At 46.7% G+C, this 17,913-nt stretch overlaps 1 protein-coding gene across 1 annotated transcript in view; it reads right to left on the bottom strand.

Annotated features, from left to right (window-relative positions):
- The window catches only part of LOC134855327 (REST corepressor 1-like), a 55,485-nt gene extending 38,621 nt beyond the window's left edge, over positions 1-16,864 (bottom strand). The window contains exon 1 of the mRNA XM_063871823.1: positions 16,855-16,864. The gene's annotated coding sequence lies outside the window, so the exon portion shown is untranslated. The remainder of the gene's footprint in view (positions 1-16,854) is intronic.
- Between the last annotated feature and the right edge of the window lie 1,049 nt (positions 16,865-17,913).

Genomic DNA, 17,913 nt, shown 5'->3' with positions numbered 1-17,913 from the left:
TATAGAGATAATAAGAACTGGCCACAATCAGATACTTGGCAGCTTTCATATCTAAGGGATCATAAGCGGCAAACAGGCCGTCGCCTACTGGGGCCTTCAGTTTCCCATATCTCTTGTCATCTCCACCCACCGTGGTCGTTCGCGGGTAGTCCCGCAAAAATTCGTCAGGCGTCTGACCGGGTGGTTTAGCAAACTGCCTGTACATCTTGTGATGCTTGTTATTAGGCTTGTTATCTGCCTGAAACTTGCCCTTGCGAGCAGGTGGCGTCAGTTCCCGGGCTCTCTGTCGGACGTCCGTAAGAGACCGGGTATTCAAAGGTCCAAAGGTATTGTCCTGAGGCAACCCATTCAAGTCTGCGTGCCGGAGCGTAGTCGTGGAACTGAACTGCTCCTGCTCTGCTAGCAGCCAATCCACGCCCGGTATCCGATATAGTCGCGACACTGTGGGACTTTCTCCGCCAATCATTTTCATTGTGTCCTCCCGACACGTCAAGGTATTCATGTTCAACTTCGTTGACATGTCCGTCTTGTACTGTCCACAATGACTAGGGTCTGATTGGTTCCAAAGCAGCACGCTGCCTGGTTCAACTCCCTCCGCTGGCACGGCGCTCGTAGACGGTCCGGCCGCTGAAGCAGGGTTTGCCATGGCAGGCGGGTCGTTCCTCCTAGACACGGTCTGGGAGTTACTCCTGTTCTGATCAACTGCTCTCCCGAATCGGCTTTCAAGCGGTTGTGTTCTGGGAGGAGGAGCAGTCCCTAGCCTCTTTCTTACGTTTGAGCTCGGAGCGACAGGTGCGGCTGCAGCCTTCTCCATTGCCAAGGGCCCTAGGCGGTTGACGAGGGATTTGGGCACGCTTGCCCTTATTCTATTTCCTCCGGTCGAGCTGCTCCGAGCCAGAGCACTGGTCGCCCTCGACTCCTGCTCCACTTCCCTCAATTGCGTCTGAAATACATCATTGACCCAGTGTCTCCCTCGTTGGGTGTTGAAATGTATTCCATCTCTGGTAAGCGCGATGTGATCAATCATAAGCAGCATGTTTTCGAGATCCAGAATTCGCAGCTCGCCAGGGTTGTTTCTCACCAGACTGCGGATCATTTCGTTCCACCGTGTCACGTTGCCATTCATGAAATCTGCCACTGTGGAGCCCACCAGCGGGTTTTGTGGTATCGTGCACAGCACTACAAGCCTGGGCCTGTTCTTCTCCTTTAGTTCGTTCAAGAGGCATACCAATAAAGGCTCCCACATGCTCTCAGGAGTCACTGGGGCTCTCGAGACGTCGTTGGTTCCCAGCATTATTACCAGTGTATCCAGGTGATCTTCGCTCTGGAATTCCATCATCTTGATGACCTGAGCCACTGAGGCTCCTCCAAAGGTCAGAGTGGTAGTCTGACCATAGACGAAGATCTCATTCAGATCCCTCACCAATTTGTCTCCTATGATCAAGTGGCGACTCCCTGGGGTAATTACCTGGTCACTCGTAGCGGGGTTCCAGCTCATGTCATTCAGGCAGGCTCGAGGATGCTCCGCAGCCACTTGCGTAAACTGGTGACGTGCCATCAGATTCTTCCTAATGTCTACCACGCGGGACTTTTGAAAGGTTCCGCCATGCGCAGTCTTCGAGGACGCTACCGTGCGGGGTGCTCGCTCCGAGCTATTGGATGAAAGATCACGACGTTGGGAAGGAACGATCCTACCCAATGTCCGCCCAGTGGTTCTGTTGATCTCATCCATTGTTGCTCTGGCCACTTGGTTGAATGATTCTTGGAACTGAGGAGCGAGATAGGTGTCAGAAGGATCTGGTATCGTATTACTCTGACTGGAAGCAGACTGTTGTGTCTGCTGAGGAGCCTCGGGCCCTCTCGATGCACACAGCTCCTGTACTCTTGTCTTGGGGCGTGTGTCGCTGGATCCCTCCGAGGATTTCATTGTCGCCAGAACTTCCTGTGACACTTGGCTCACCTTTGCCATATACAGCTCCTTCAGGTGCTTTATTTCACCCTCCTTGTAGGCCACCTGTAGGTCTTTATATTTCTTATTCCATTCGTCTCTTTCTCGAGCTATCGCTCTATACTCCTGGAGTTTGGCACACAGCTCGCTCTGATCTCTCTTTCTTCTCCAACGTCTCAATCGTCTCCGACGTCTGGATTTCTATTTCACTCATCCTCACTCTCTTCGGAGGAGGAGCAGCTGTTGGAGAGTCGACCGAATGTGACTGGCCTGGCCCATCACGTTGTCTTTTCGCTCCGATGAGCGGCTGCGCAGGTGGGACCGGTAAGGGCATCTCACCTAGCCGGTGGTCCCTCTGCTCACCTAGTCCTGGCTCACGAGCCAGGTCGTGGCCAGACATTTCTCCACGCCGCCATTTCATCAGTCGGTTTCGACCTCTCTCGTCTAGAGTCGCTCCTAGACTCGCTGAGAGGAATTCCATAAGTTCGTTTGTGTCACCCATTTCTTATCGCGTTGTTTCTTGTTGTCGTGTAGTTTCTTCCTGTCTCGTTTGATTCAATGAATTCAATAAACAATTTCTAATCAATCAAAATCTAAAAAACAAGTCGCGACTTAAAACCATCATTTTTGGATAAAACATCATTCAACTCTTTAAAACTCCTCATTGAAATTCTCTTCTCAATCCTGATTTAAAAATTTAGCACCAAGGTGGATCGTCTACCTGTACCTGCGTCAGGGTAGCACAATGAGCGCTGTCACCTTGATGACCTGGAGTACTCTGGGTCTTTTATGACATAAAACGTAAAACATATCATAACAATAACATATCACATAAACACATAAACATCACACATCTATATCATCACATAAAAACATAATCCCTAATATTGTACCTAAAACTTAATCCTAATCTAAAACTTGACACTAACTTTTATCAAGTGAACTTAATAAAAATCACTTATCGCCAAACGCAATTCCTAGCATATGCTCATCAGATAGTAATTTTTATGTAAGTAAACCTCTATTTCAGTTTCTGAAAATATCACATGTACAAGTGCGTACAACTCTCTCGGATGTAGCTTTCCCCTATTAGGATCATATACTGGTAACGAGAGAGAGGTCACTCCTCTCTCAACCAAAAAATCCCTAAGTCGAGTCAAGGCCAATACCAAGCTCTTTGGATCTACGTGTTGTCTATCAGTGGCCTTGGTAACCAGGAAACACAAATATTTCCCTGGTATCTGTGATGCAACAGGGGGCAGCGCTATCATCCCTCCCACACCAGGCCTCTGTTTCCATAAAAATTCGATGTTCTTATACTCTCTTTTGAAATCAGCCGCTAGTGCTGTTTTGAAGCTTACGTTCGCGGTTATCGCTATAGCGCACGTGCGTTCCGTGAGTAAGAAATCGCTGTCCGTTATGACGATATTGTTTGAATAATGGTTCGGTAGGTCAAAATACGATTCAAAAATTCGTCCAAAAGGTGGCTTTTTAGCATTCTCGCCCTCTGTCTCTAGTTCTCCGGTTTCTCTTGCCGATTTCAATTTTTTTATTATCAGATTTTCGGTGTGGGTGAGTCCTACCCCCACTCCCCGGACAAAAATTTCCATCGACGTCCCCGTCGATCGCCCAAAGTCTAGGAGATCGAGGTTGGATTGTGGAACACGTAGAGGACCATCTGGGGCGACCCAGTTGGACTCGGTATTGTCATGACTGACGTATTTGATGCCATCTTTATCGACGTCCTGAATCGTCAAGATTGTCTCTTTTGGATCTGTCGGCAGATCATGGAGCCATTCGAGCACCCGCAAGTTGGTTAGTTCTTGCTTATGAGTCTGTTCCGCTTCTGGTTCGAACTCCACTTCCGGTTCTGATCGATCGTCGATCCAATCCTGATCCATGTCATTCACCAAGTCGATTTCTTCTAGCACCGCCATTTCGTCCAGTCCTACCAGCGAGTCCATCATATCACTTACAACTATCCTGTCTACGACGAAATCCTCGCCGTACGGATTATATTTCTTTTTGTTTTTTCCTCTCTTGCTCTGGCGTGTTTCCATGGTGAGAGGAAAATCAGGCTGTATTCCTTTGTCAATTTCGATTTGTTCCGGGCAGTCCCAGTCTTCCTCGGCATAAGGTAGAGTTTCATCGTTCACCTCTACTCGCTCGGTCAACTCCAGATCCAACGGTAGGTCGCAATCGTCCACCACCTCATTCCCGTCGTTTTTGTCTCGAGTACCCCTTTCATTCACTTCACAAGCGGGATCCACTATCAAATAGTCTCCCTCTTGCATGTCCGCTGGGATGCACCAGTCTTCTGAAGAGGCATTGTGTGGTTTGATATTTTCGTAATGAGCTGCTCTTCCAGTGCTCAGCCAATAAAAACGACCTCCTTGGTGCACCTCTGTTATCTGAAATGGACCACGCCATTTCTTTAATAATTTCTTGGTTCCTTTTGGTGGAACCACTTCCTGGAACACCCAGACGTAGTCGCCAACTGAGTAGGCTTTCGCATCGGCTGTCCTTTTTATCAAATCTCCTTTTTGTCTAATTTGCGCCTGTTGCGTGTTCCTCCTGCATAAGTCATTGAGGTCCTGCTGTCTTCTAATAACATCCCGCACGTACGTTTGCGGTGCTGTCCTCTTCCCCTCATATTCAGGGTAGAAAAACGTCAACGGGAGCGCTTTTTCGTGACCCGTTAGCATCATGTGCGGACTTATTCCCGTAGTAAAATGCTCCGTGCTGTTGTAAGCACCCATCACTTGCGGCAATTACTTGTCCCAGTCATCCATGTAACGCGAGCAATAGACTCTCAGCATGGATACCAGTGTGCGATTTTGCCTCTCGACTAGGCCATTCGTTTGTGGGTGATAAGTGGTCGAGTGGGCCTGCGCTACCTGCGACCTTTTCATTAACTCCTTCGTGAGATCACCCACGAATGCTTTGCCATTGTCCGATTGGAACGTGATGGGGCAGCCATGCCTCGCTATCCACACATCTATCAAATGATTGCATTTTTCTTTCGCCGATGCTGTCATGCAGGGTGCTGCCTCCGCATACTTCGTAAAATGGTCGATCATTACCAGCACCTGATTATAGCACGTTGCTGTCATGCAGATTTTCTGATGATCAATTTGCACCACTTCGTTGAAACCCGACGACTCTATTGACTGTAGGGGGAACCTAAGTTTCCCGGGATCCTTCGCCTGCTGACATGACAGGCATGCGGCGATCCACTTCTCACAAGGCTTCTTCAATCCCGGCCATTCGAATTGTTTCTGTATCCTGTTGTACACTTTGTCCACGCCTTGATGGCCCATCTGATCATGTGAGCGAAAGAGCAATTTGGTCTGGTACAAGTATGGTAACACTATTGAATTGTATTTATAAAGGACCTTGTCTTCCTCTTTGCGTTTACAGGCTACGATTCCGTCCTTGTTCAGGTACAACAAGTCGTTTCTCTTCAGGTAGAATTGCTTCAAAAACTTGTAGCTGTCTTCTTCCAAGTCTCCCTTGTCAGGTGCTCCATTCTCGATCCATCTCTTCAGACTGCTCGTCATTCTATCATTTCGTTGAGCACTTAGGAGATCCGACAGCCTGTACCTGGCTTTCAAATACGTCTTTACCGCGTTCATTTGCCCACTCATTATTTCCGGAGCATGAGCATCGTCCATCAACTTGACACACCATATCTTTTTCAAAGGCGTCGCTTCCTGCACAGATGGTTCCAGATTGGTACGGACGACCGTACCATGTGGCAGCAATCTGGTTGGGCGTTTCGAAACTGCTATCAGCTCGAGCTCGTCTGCGGCATTATCTACCACAGTGCCCTCTTCATCTGAGGTGTATCTGTCCCTGTCTGGATCCTGATGCGTTTCTCGGTCCAGCCCGCGCGGCTTCCAGTCTACCAACAAGGAGTGGATTGCGATCTCTGACATATCGGAGTTGGAAGTTGTTTCAGATGTGTTGTCCCAGGACTGGGGCCTCGAGTCAACACTTGAGCCGACCGATTCCCCAACATCATATTCCACGTTGTCTGAGATGTTACTCGACTCCCCGGACAAAACTCTGTCCATTGGTCGCTTTGAATCTGACTCCCCGGACAAAATTCTGCCCCTAGGTGGTCTCGTCAACCTCTCCCCGGAAAAGTCGTCCTGCACGGGCTCAAAGGTGTCTGACTCCTCAGACAAGTCGTCCTTGACTGGCTCGAATGTATCAGACTCCCCGGACATTGTCTCGTCCCCGGACGAACAATCTGGGCTCGGCTCGTATTCTTCTTTTGCATCCGTGAAATGCACTCTCCTCGCGAAGCTAGATTTCAACTTGATCCTGACTCCCTCAGTGGCTTGGGTCTGATTCAGTGTCCATGTTCAGTGAACGAACTTCTCAACAAGACCTCCTTTGGCATCGAGCTCACCAGCTGGTTGACTATCGACTTACAATCCCGTTCAACGCCTCGGCTGCGAATGGACACTGGCCTCTTCTCTGTTCTCTCGGTGACAGTCAACCGCTGCATGGTCTCCATCCACTCACGATCATGCCTATCCACTTCCCTGTCCAACAAATCACGGAGCTTTCCCATGACGTCTGGCGCCACGTTCACCGTCCTGTTCAATAGAGCCATGCTGTTTATACCCAGCCTGGTTAGTTCTTGCTGTACCAAGTTGGATCGTACGAGCAGATCCAACGGAACGGGCTCGCCTCTGGCTAAAACCTTTATCTCCGCGGCCGTCTCCACTGGAAGGTCAGGGTGTTCGGGTATAGGATGCCCTGACTTATCTAACCACCTAGTAAGTGGCAGTTTGTCGTAGGTTTCCTTGTCCAGAAATGAAAACCCGTCTTTGATTTCCGATTGATTAGCCTGCTTCTCCTCGAGGCGCTCATAGAATTCTGTCTTTTTACTGAGGCTGTCTGCCTTCTGGTGCTTGTCACGGGTACGGTGCTCTATGATCATGTGGTATCCATCCAGGCGGACGATCCAACGACCAATATAACTATGATCCATCGAATAGGTTTTCAGCCAGGCAAGGGCACGATTATCCACACGCAACTTGAAGGGAGCACTCCCCAAGTAGGCCCTGTATTTTTCCACAAAATTGATCACCGCGAACATCTCCGCTTTTGGTGCGCCGTTCTTCATCTCAGTATCAATCAGGACTTTACTCCCGTAGGCAATCGGACGGAGAACTGTTCTCCCGTTCCACTCCTGCTCCTGGTGAAGTATGCCCGATATCGCAACCACTGATGCATCCGTGTCCAGCACGAACATCCCCTTCTCTGTTGGCATGCCGAGGACCGATGCCTCGCAAAGTTCACGTTTGATGTTCTCAAATGAAACTTGTGCCTCATCAGTCCAAGTGAACTTTTTGCCCTTGTTTCTCATCAACCGCTGCATGGGGTATATTTTGCCAGCATACTTCTTGATGAACTCTCGATAATAATTAGCGAATCCCAAAAAACTCAATAGCTGTGTATCTGTTTTAGGTGCCTTCCAGGTCAGCACCGCTTCAACCGCTTCAGGATCTGGTCTCACTCCATGTTTATCCACCAGGCGGCCCAGATACTTTACGGAATCTCTGAGGATTTCACACTTAGAGGGTTTACATTTCAGACCCGCCTGCTTCATGCAAGAAAACACCTCCTCCAACCTCTCTATATGGTCTTCTAAGGTTGGTGTTGCAATGACGACATCATCGACATAACACATGATGAGATTCCCATATTTCTTAGTGACGCTCGTGAGTGCCTGGGCCATCAGTCGCTGGAATGTGGCCGTCGCGTTGCACAATCCGAACGGCATCCTCTTCCACTGGAACAATCCCAGCTCGCACGCGAAACTTGTTTTTTCTCAATCTTGCTTTCGGAGTGGCACTTGCCAGAACGCAGAGCCGAAATATAACGTCGTGAAGAACTTCGCGTCTCCCAGCTTGGATAGGCTCTCATCGATGCGGGGAATCGGGTATGCGTCCTTTATAGTCACTGCGTTCAGATAACGGAAATCACAACAAAATCTGAGTTGCCCCCTTTCTTTTTCGCCATGACCACGCCACAAGCCCACGGGGACTTTGACGGCTCGATCATGTCGTACTCCATTAACATCTCGATTTCCTTCCTACACGCTTCTGACTTGTGAGGGGTCATCCTTCTCGCCCCTTCCCTATGAGGTACCGAGCCCTCTTCTATCTCAATCTCGTGTTCTACAAAATTACAGCAACCTATGTCGGCCTTATGTTTCGAAAAAACGTCTGCGTTCCGAATTAGCACCGCTCTGAGCGAATCTAGTTCCTTGTCTGATATTTTACCCTTCAAATGTTCTATCTCCCGCTGCTAACTTCGCTGCTAACCGGTTTATTCGCTGCTAACTCTGTCTCTGTCGGCCTCTCAGGAAAGTTGGAACAACTAGACAGCCCATCATCTGTTTCCGACTTCATTGAAAACAATTTCCTAGAAGATTTCAATTCATTTACCCTCTTCATTATACATTCTTGGTTCGCATGCAATGGACATTTAGTTACATCAAACTTTTTCAAGTTCTCCACACTCTGAAAGTCTGTGTTCAGAGGCAAAGCATAGCCAAGTTTCTTTCCCCTCTGTATTGTCACTGTTGTTGCTTCTGTGTTCAACAACACACTCATACACAGTCCGCTCTGAGTGAGTGAGAAGCTTCTTCCTAAAATAGCCGAGCTTTTACTGTTTGGATTTGGTACCAGACACACCTGTCTGTCATTGCTGAGCTCATTCAAGTTCCTCATCCTAAACGTCGCTACTACTGCTTGGTTTGGTTTTAATCTATTTTTTCGATCCAGAAAAATCGGCACCTTGGCCTGGTTAATTAAGATCTTATTAAGGGTTTTTTTTTCACACTTTCTCTCAGGATCCTTGATCCTAATCAACCCGTCATTGAGATCGATCGTGACATCAAAGTTGCGTACGAAATCCCTCCCTAAGATGAACTGATCGGATTCGTCCAAATTCTCCACTACTAGGAAGCTCATCCAGAGATGTCTTCCTCCGAGCTGCAGTGAAATGATCGGGGTTCGTCCAGTCACATAGATCGCTCCCTGATTGGCAGCTGCCAACTTGATGTTTGTCGGTATGAGATCCGACCTCTCGAAACCCATGCCGGTCCAAATTTTGACTGGCATGACACTAACCACTGCTCCCGTGTCCAGCAGGCCCTTTACTGAAAGTTGTCTTCCTTGCACGTCCAGCACGTGTGCGGCCAGATCGGCCTCGCAACCTATGTGCACCGCATCTTGTTCGAGCATGGCGTTGTGTCCGATTCGTCTAACCTTCAGCTCCTCTTGACCAATGTATATCCAGCCAATCTGATCGTTCGCATCAGTTATGTGAGCTTTTGTGTAGATAATGATGCCATCTACATTCATTAGAATCGGGTATGGGCCATGGACATCGATGTAATGTCCATCCACTTTCATCAGCCTCGGACCTCCTGTTGTGAGCAGCGCTCGCACTGCCCTGGAGTCCAGTTTGGGATCTTTCTCCTTCAGGTAGTCGGCATAGATGTCCAGGTGGACTAGTGTAATCTCGGATGGTTCACTCAAGTTCTTGACCACCTGGTGCCCTGCGACTGAGATAATAGACATTATTTTCGTCCCCTCCTTCGTCATGCCGAAAGTTCTCCCAGATATAACGTTCAGTTTTAGTCCCTGCTTCCTGGTTTCCTCTTTGTCTTCTATTTTCGTCGTTTTACCCAGCATATTAAAAATTTTCCCAAAGATCCGTGCTCTCCAGCTCCGACCTTACCCACTGCTCCACTTCTTTCGTGGCTAGCTCCTGTTTGACATTCTGCAACGCTGTCCTTGCCGCCAGACCGTAATCCACCTTAAGTGGGCTAGCCGATTCTGCCTCCAGGTTCGAGGCTACCACCTCGTCAGGCAGTGTTTTTACCTTCTTAGTCGTAAAGGTGCTCGGTGTCGTCTCCTTTCTCCGAGACTCGGCCTCGTTCATCAGACGTGCTCGACTGGCCTTGACACCCGAAAGCGCCTCTTCGTGGCGGGGATGCTTTGCGTCCGCCACTGCATCCCAAAATTGAGTGCAATCCGATTTGAAGTGTCCCTCCAAATTACAGAAGAAACACCTCGGACCATATTTCATGATGAGCCCTCTGACGTACTCTTCGTGATCCTCGTCGGTCGCGTCGACGTCACCGAGAAAGTAGCCTATTGCTTTCATGTTCTGTTTGTATGCAGAACACGCGGAAACGTGATGGTCCATCGAACCACAATTCGCACACGACCTCCTCTTATCCATGTCATCGCGAGGTTTGTACCAACTGGAGTTCGCACCAGTGTTTGTCCCGCTGTAGTTACCGTAATTGCTGTAACGGTTTTGCGCCCTTGGTTTTTATGAGTAAATACTCACGTGACTTCATACGCAAATCATCGGGCGTGGGTACCTGGTCAAGTGACAGGGCGAAGTGTGTGGCCAACATCATCTTCAACTCCTCACTCTTTACTCCGTCCATGAACTTCGAAGCAATCGCCAAGTTTCGCTCGGAAATTCTCTCATCGGGATTGCTTCTCCTCCTAAGCAATTCAAGGTCGTCCAAAATTTTGTCTATGGATTCGTCATCTCTTTGACGCCTCTTTTCGAACTTCACCATAGTCTGGTGCCCTTGTACTCCAGAGCCGAAACGATTCAGCAGGATGTCGAATATCTTGCGAGCGCTGTCTCTCTCATTGGCTCTTTTCGCCATTACACAATTTAGTGCAGTACCCTCCAGGTTGCTCGTTAGCGCGCTGCACTCTTGTTTCTTGGAGAGACTCTCTTCCTCAAAGTGTAACTTCATCACCTCTATCCAAGTATCAATGCAGCCGTCGGACTCGTCTTTGTATGACTTCGGCTTTTTCAGTGTCTTTCTTGACCTCTATCCTCTCTCGGTTGACTTCGAGAGTTTGGTGATGAATGTTTCTAGAGATCTGTTCAGAGGCTCAAACATCGAAGCATACATCGTCGTGTCCTGTGAGACTGTAGTCAGATCTGGCACTGAACTGACTTGTGGCACAATTGGCAACCTTGTCTCCGGAGTAGCATCTGCCTCCGGCGGGACTGGATTCGTCCAGCCAGGCCTCGACGGGGCTGCCCTTGGCCGCTCCCTATTCCTAGGTTCGTAGTTCGTTCTCGAGCTTTGCTGGGCTCTGGCATAGATGCCCGTACCATCTCCATCATTCGCATGGCGTGAGCGCTCCCTTGGGTTGGAACGCTCCTCCCAATTGCCCCCGTTCAAGATCGCGTCAAGCTTCCGCATCATTAAGTCAGATTTGGCATCTAACCTTTTTTCCAGGCTAGTCATCGTGTGGGCGTAGGTACTATCATGATCGTTCAACAATCGCTCGATCTCCCCCGTCATCCTAGCCTCTCTTTCGTGTGACTCCTTGTTCGCCTGTGCCAGGCTCTCCGCCAGGCATTGATCGGTGTTGCGAATCAATTGAGCCTGATCAACCCTCGCCTGCGACTTCACGTGCGTTACTTCATCTATCAGATTCTCTCGACCCTGGTGAGCTCTCTCGTCAACCTGATCTATTCTCTTAGTCATGTCCCGTCTCAGTTCATCCAGACCATTCATTACGCCAGCGAACATGTCACTTATATCGCCAGTGTCCCCAAATGGCGGTGTTAGTCCCAAAGAAGATGAGGTCAACTGCGGCTGTAGCCTGGTGCTTGATGACGCACCGCCTTTTTGCTTGCTCATCGACGTCATCAATCTGTCGAACGTTGATGACGCTCCCATCGTTATCCCATCTGATATGGGCCTGGTCAGCGAGGCGGACGTTGCCTTCCTGCTCATGTCGTTCCTTGGGCACGGTGTGAAGTTCACATCCGGATGGGTTATCTCCGGGTAGTCATAACTGGAAGATAAACCTTCAGTTCATAGTGACGCGATGCGCTCATCGTACAAAGACCTCCAGCTCTTCTTGGCCTTCGAACCTAGTTGGTTTTCACTCGGGCTTATACTCGACATCATCGCGTTGTTGCTCTGCTTGGCCAGGGATGAGTGGGTATTAGCTGAATGTGAATTTTCTCTCCTCCACCTATGACTCTTGGTCTCCGATTTGGACATTCCCTTGAATAACACTTCCTCTCGCGGCTCGACCTCGGAACGCTCCGATATCTCCTCCGTCCTCTCAACTTCCTCCCGCTCGAGGTCCTCGCTCAGCTCAAAGTCGGGTCGAATGAGCGTCCGTTCCCCTTCGTCAAAGGGGTCCACAAGCGTTTCGCTCGCGGTTCCGGCCTCGGCGCTCCGCCCTTGATCGCCATTGAGGTTTTTCTCGCTCCTTAGTTTCATTTCGCTCACTGAAAGATCAGGTTGACCTTTAGTCGATTCGTTTTCAGCAAACACGTCGGAGGCGCTGCTAAACGAGGACTGGCTACGCCTAGTTTTAAATTTTCGCGTGCTGCCCTTGCTCAGCCTGGGAATCTTAGTAGTCGATCCTAACGAGTCCCTGCGCTGCATACTTTGTGACAAATAACAATATTCTTATTATTTAATGGCGATGCACACGTACCGCAACAATTTCAAGTTAAATTACTTAACGCTGCCTCTTCGATCTCGTAGGTATCAAAAATGTCTCTTAGACTTCTCAATGACAATCTTAGCGATTCAGCTAAAGTTACACACAGGGCCTACTCAGTATTGATATAATGCTAACTCAACCCTGTTGTATAGTATAACAGTATCACAAAATTTTCACAAGATATAATCAACACACAAAACACAATCGATAGTCAGATGAGAATATCCTACAGGTGACAGCGACCTCTCGTCAGTATCAATTTTTTGCCACACAATTTATCAAGTCACTGCTTTGTTAAAATCAAACAATCTTTGGTAAAAAGCAGTGATGATTCAGAAGCAGATCAATAAATCTTAGTCTTAAAGAAAAAGACTTCCCTCAATCGGAACGATCCGAAAGAACAAAGCCCAGGACACAGTCTTCTCAAGTGGGTGTGTGTTTGCCTAATACACCCACCGAGGTCTTCTTTTAGGTGCCCTGCGATTGCCCGAGCAGTCCTACCAAGTAGCTCAAGGCAACCTCTGATCGAAAATTTCTATAGTCTAAGAAAAAGCTCCCCCACACCCGGACTGCTCCAAGTGCACGAGAGTAGGGAACAACTTTTCTTCTCAAGTGAGTGTGTATTTGCTTAATACACTCACCGAGGTCTTCCTTTATTTGTTCCCGGATTGCCCGAACTTTCCTATTAAGTAGCTCAAGGCAACCACAACACCAAAATCACAATCAAAAAAAAATTTTGTTCGGGTACTTCTGATACACCCGAAGTTGATCACAAATTTCCGGGTCAAAATGGGCTCCTATGATCCTAGTAAGCACGCCTAATATCCTAATATGATCTTTATTAAATGGATATTTCCCGTCTCCCAAATTGCCACAGAGGATTTCCTCAAGTTTCTAACAATGAGGGTTGCTAAGATGTTTAAGTCACTCCGGTTGGTTACTTCGGAGGGTTGTTAAGACACTTGGCCTACCTCAGAGGGTTACTTCTGAGGGTACCTTAATCACCCAAGTTACTTCGGAGGGTCCCCCTAAATTTACTAAGGAGGGTCAATAGGATGCTTAATATGCTCCGGAGGGTTACTTCGGAGGGTACCTCTAAAATTTTCAAATTTCTGAACCTCACTTAGAAGGGCCTTCAATTAACTTCAGGAAGCGTCAAAACAAGCTAAATTCTCTATGGCGGACTGTTTTAACTTCTTTGAATGATCTCGTGGAAAATTTCCACTAAGGAGGGTTGCTTAGGGGTTTGGCTGACTCCGGAGGGTTACTTCGGAGGGTTCCCAAAAAAATCAAGAAAAAAGGTTATGTTACCGCGATAAAATCTCCAAAAGCGGTCCACCTGACTTAAAACTAGGTTAGCTGACACGATCAACCTTCCCAGTTGGATAAAAAGGTGTTTTGATAAAATTTTCTGCCGCTCGGAGGGTTAGTTATAATTTGGACCCTCCGAACCAACAAATTCTAAAATTTTTTTCTTTTCCGAGATTATCAACTCAAAAACGGTTGCGATCCGGAAAATTTGTCCAAAACGTCGACTTCTGGTACCAAAATTATCCCGATCGGTTGGCTAGTCTTTGAGAAATTGCCAAACACGTGTTTGTCCAAATGGCCTTTTTTCACCACCTATATAGGTTCTGAGAAACTTTTTCCGCAATTCCTATTGAAAGTGCCTAAAAAAAATTGAAACGAGCGTAGTAGCCCTGTACGGCACTGGAATTATGCAAAAAACCGGACCAAAAATGGGTTTGGAGACAAAAATTTGGCCAATAACTATCAAATTTGGACCCTCCGATTCCTTCCTTTTCCAATTCTTAAGTCGTTAGCTCTATCCACGGAGCTAATCGGAGGGTTACTCAAGAATTTTTCTGGCAGTCGAGCACATTATGCTAGCACGCTCCTAACACACAAAATTTTATTGCTCTAACTCTAAAAACTCAAAAACTCGATCCCCAAAACAGATTGACAAATTTCAGAAAATTATCAAAATTTTGATCGAAAAATTTTGGTTTTTTGCAACTTTTACTGAGTCTTTTCTCACGCGGTTTCTTTAGTTAGGGGGATCGAACTACGTAGCTTCTCCCTATATAAAAACTTTTTGCTGTTCGGAAAAGCTCGGATATCCAAAAACTTGGGGGTCTACAGTTTGGTCGAAAATCGATAATTTTCGACAAAGTTTTGGTGTTTCTTGGGTCTAATTAGGAGATAAGTAATAGGTAATAAGGATAATAACCTATTAGTAGTCGTTAATGAATAGTACTATACCCTCCTTTGCACCAAAATACCCGAATAAAGACCCTTAACTCGGAAATTTGTGATCGACGGAGGGTACAATCGGACCGCGCCAATCGTGCCCCCCACCACTTAAGTTTTAATGAAATAGTACCCGAACGATACTAAAATTGTTTCAACGATACCCAACAGTCGTTGTGGATGTTGTCCCTATGTCCCTGTTGAGTGTGGAACACGTCGGTCAGCTTGCCACTCTACCCTCAGGTCACCGGCAAATAACGTGCTTAAATACTCAAATTACACTCAAGGGAGGGTATCCAACCCTTCACCAAAACACACAATCTTTCTATCAGAAATGATATAGATCAATCTGAAACAACAACAAATAGGAAGGTCAGATCACATCTTGTCCGGAAATAACATATAAATTGTCACTTTATGTTTTTTATTGTTTTTGGTCTTTTTTGGAATTTTTTACTGTTTTTTGTACTTTTTTGTTTTCAAATAAATTTGTTTTTGGCTTTTTCTTGGTTATACACTATTTTTGTTTGGTTTTACGCTTTCTCTTTAATTGTTTTTGGTCCTGGGACCTCGGGACAAGCGGGCTCTAGATTTCCCACCTAACCCTCCGGCCCCCGGAATTTTCGGTGTTAACTAAGTTGAAAAGCTAAATAGTACTAGACGGAGGGTACGCACCTTCCCCCTAGTACAATAACGGTCACTAAGGCCTCTAACTCGGGCATACGCCCGGAGCGGAGGGTTCGTCGCTGAAACGCTTGCTGATCATGATGGTCTTATGCCTTTGACAGGCCCACCCAGGAGCGCCAAAAAAACGTCTATGTAACATTCGCCCAAATACTACACAGCGACGGAGCGTAGAAAAAGTACCTATTAACGACTGGCAAGCGTCAGTTACCTTAATCCTACTCGTTTTTCACCGTCTCGACCTTGCCAGTTGATTTTCTGGTCTGTTTAGGGCTAAGTAAAAAGTTACTATTTTTAGGCCATCAGTCAAACGACTTTTGATCAGCTTTCGTTTACATGCGAACACAACCACATAGCTGAGTCTCGGATCCTCAGACTACGTGATTGCTATTAAAAACACGGCTCGAACAACCTATTTTAATATGTTTTTGTGTGACAGTTCTATATTAAATCCATTGGAGATGGATTGACCCTTTCCTCTTTCTAGCTACTCATATTCTAAAATATCAAATTATACCGGTGTTTATTCAGAGTTCTACGACATCCAAGTAGCTACAAAGTCAGTTTTATATAGTCCCTTCACCTACAACAGTCTCTGGGGGACCAAGCCTCCGCTCCCGTAATCTTCCCGAGATAACGTTCTTATCTCTCCCAATTTGTGGCACGGGAGTGTTCCGTGGAATATTCCTTCCCCACTGAAGCTTCCTTCTCCACTAATATCCACTGCTAAGAGTCTTATCGTGTGTTGTTGCCACGATAAGAGGCTTCGTACTTCTCGTCTCTTGTGCGACCGTTTTCCACAATATTTGTTTTGTTCTGTTTTTTAGTCCCTTTCAGTCAAAATGGCCGTCTTTTTGTATTTCTGAGAAATATTCACTCTTTGATCGAAATTTTAAAAATAAAAATTCTAGAATATTCCTACCCTCCTTCGCAATGCTTTTTCATTACTAAGGCCTTTATTCGTTTTCTTTCGTGTCGCCGGAAGGTTGCGCTGTGCCTATCTGGCAGAATGGCACATTGATGGCGCTCCAGGGTGTTTTTTGACGACATCATGACTACGAAGTCGAACCCACTTGACACAGCTCCGGGCTACATGCCCATTCTAGATTACCGGTGGTACGGTTCAGCGGGAACGTGTAAACTTTCCGGTTGTACCGTGATCGCTTTTTGAGAAAACTCGAGAAAACTTCCTGATACGCTCTCCGAACGAGGCTTAGCTAACCGAGTAAGGTCGGGTAACTAGGGTGACGAAAAAACGAGCAACAGACAAATAGCAAAACAAAAACCGAAAAAAAATAGAAAAAGGAACAAAAACCATAAAACAAAAAATTGACAGTGACTTTGACACCAGATTAGTTGGATCACACCTTTATATTAATTAAATAGTATACCCATACTGTTTTTATAAGACCGATCGTTTCGATCAATTCGGCAATTTAATAAGGTACGAATGTGGGTTGTTTTTAAGGGTTTTCAGATAGCGTGCAACTTAGCTGGACCACTAGGAGACTTAATTGGAAGAGGTGACCATTCGAGTAGGAAAGTGGTTCACAGGGACTTAGCTGGACCATTAGGAGAATTGACTGGAACAGGTGACCAGCCAAGTGGAAAAGTGGTGCTGGTGATCAGGTGCATGACACGTCAAGGAGACAACCAGCGCGGAATCAGATTAACAAGAGAGGACGGGGGTGTTCTCAAGTTGGTCATACGGGTATCGTTAAAATCCACAATACATAATAGGAGATAAGTGTAAAATTCGATAAGCGGAAGCCCACTGTTTTGAGGAACGTTTTTACTCAAGCAGGCATGGAAACAGGTTCTACGGTTTTCACTCAAGGGGTTTAGCACCCGGCGCTGAATGTAATTTTCGGCTTAAGAGGGGGGCTAAAGAGGGGGGAGGTTAGAAGGGGGGCTGGTTAGGTTAGAGGTTGGCGGTTGTAAATTATAAAAAGGGGGGACACATTAGAGTAACTAATTGATCGACATCGTCGATTTAGTAACATTAGAATCTTACACGCGTTGATTATAAGAAGCGGATATCCAAATTTAAGATCGAACTAAGGAAGGAACCCTGGTTGGATTGGTTGGGGGGAACGGAAGCAGACAGTTTTTGTGATACCCCGTAAGATTGCTAGCAGGGGGGAGGAAAACGCGTGGCAATCAGGTACCAGACGTTTTTTCTAATAAAAGGTTGTCACAAGTCACCTTTGAACTTTAGGTGGGTTTATCTTTCTGTTTTTATTATTTTTTCCCAGCTCAAATTTTCACGTTTTTGGTTAAAAAGTTTGAATCGGTTTTGAACAAACAGGTGATCACAAGACAAACAGGTGAAAAAGTTGGGTTTCAACTTGCATCAAAATATCAAAAGGGAGATAAATACAGGGGGGTTGGTAAGTTTTGGCCAGTAAAATTGGGTTTTTTGGGAAATTTTTTTTACTAGAGCTCAAGTGGTGGTACCAGGTACAGTGGTTCAAGAGTCCTGACAACGAAAGA

This window comes from Symsagittifera roscoffensis, chromosome 10 (genome assembly GCF_963678635.1).
Source record: "Symsagittifera roscoffensis chromosome 10, txSymRosc1.1, whole genome shotgun sequence".
NCBI classification, from domain to species: domain Eukaryota; kingdom Metazoa; phylum Xenacoelomorpha; order Acoela; family Convolutidae; genus Symsagittifera; species Symsagittifera roscoffensis.
This window is presented reverse-complemented; position numbering and strand designations above follow the sequence as displayed.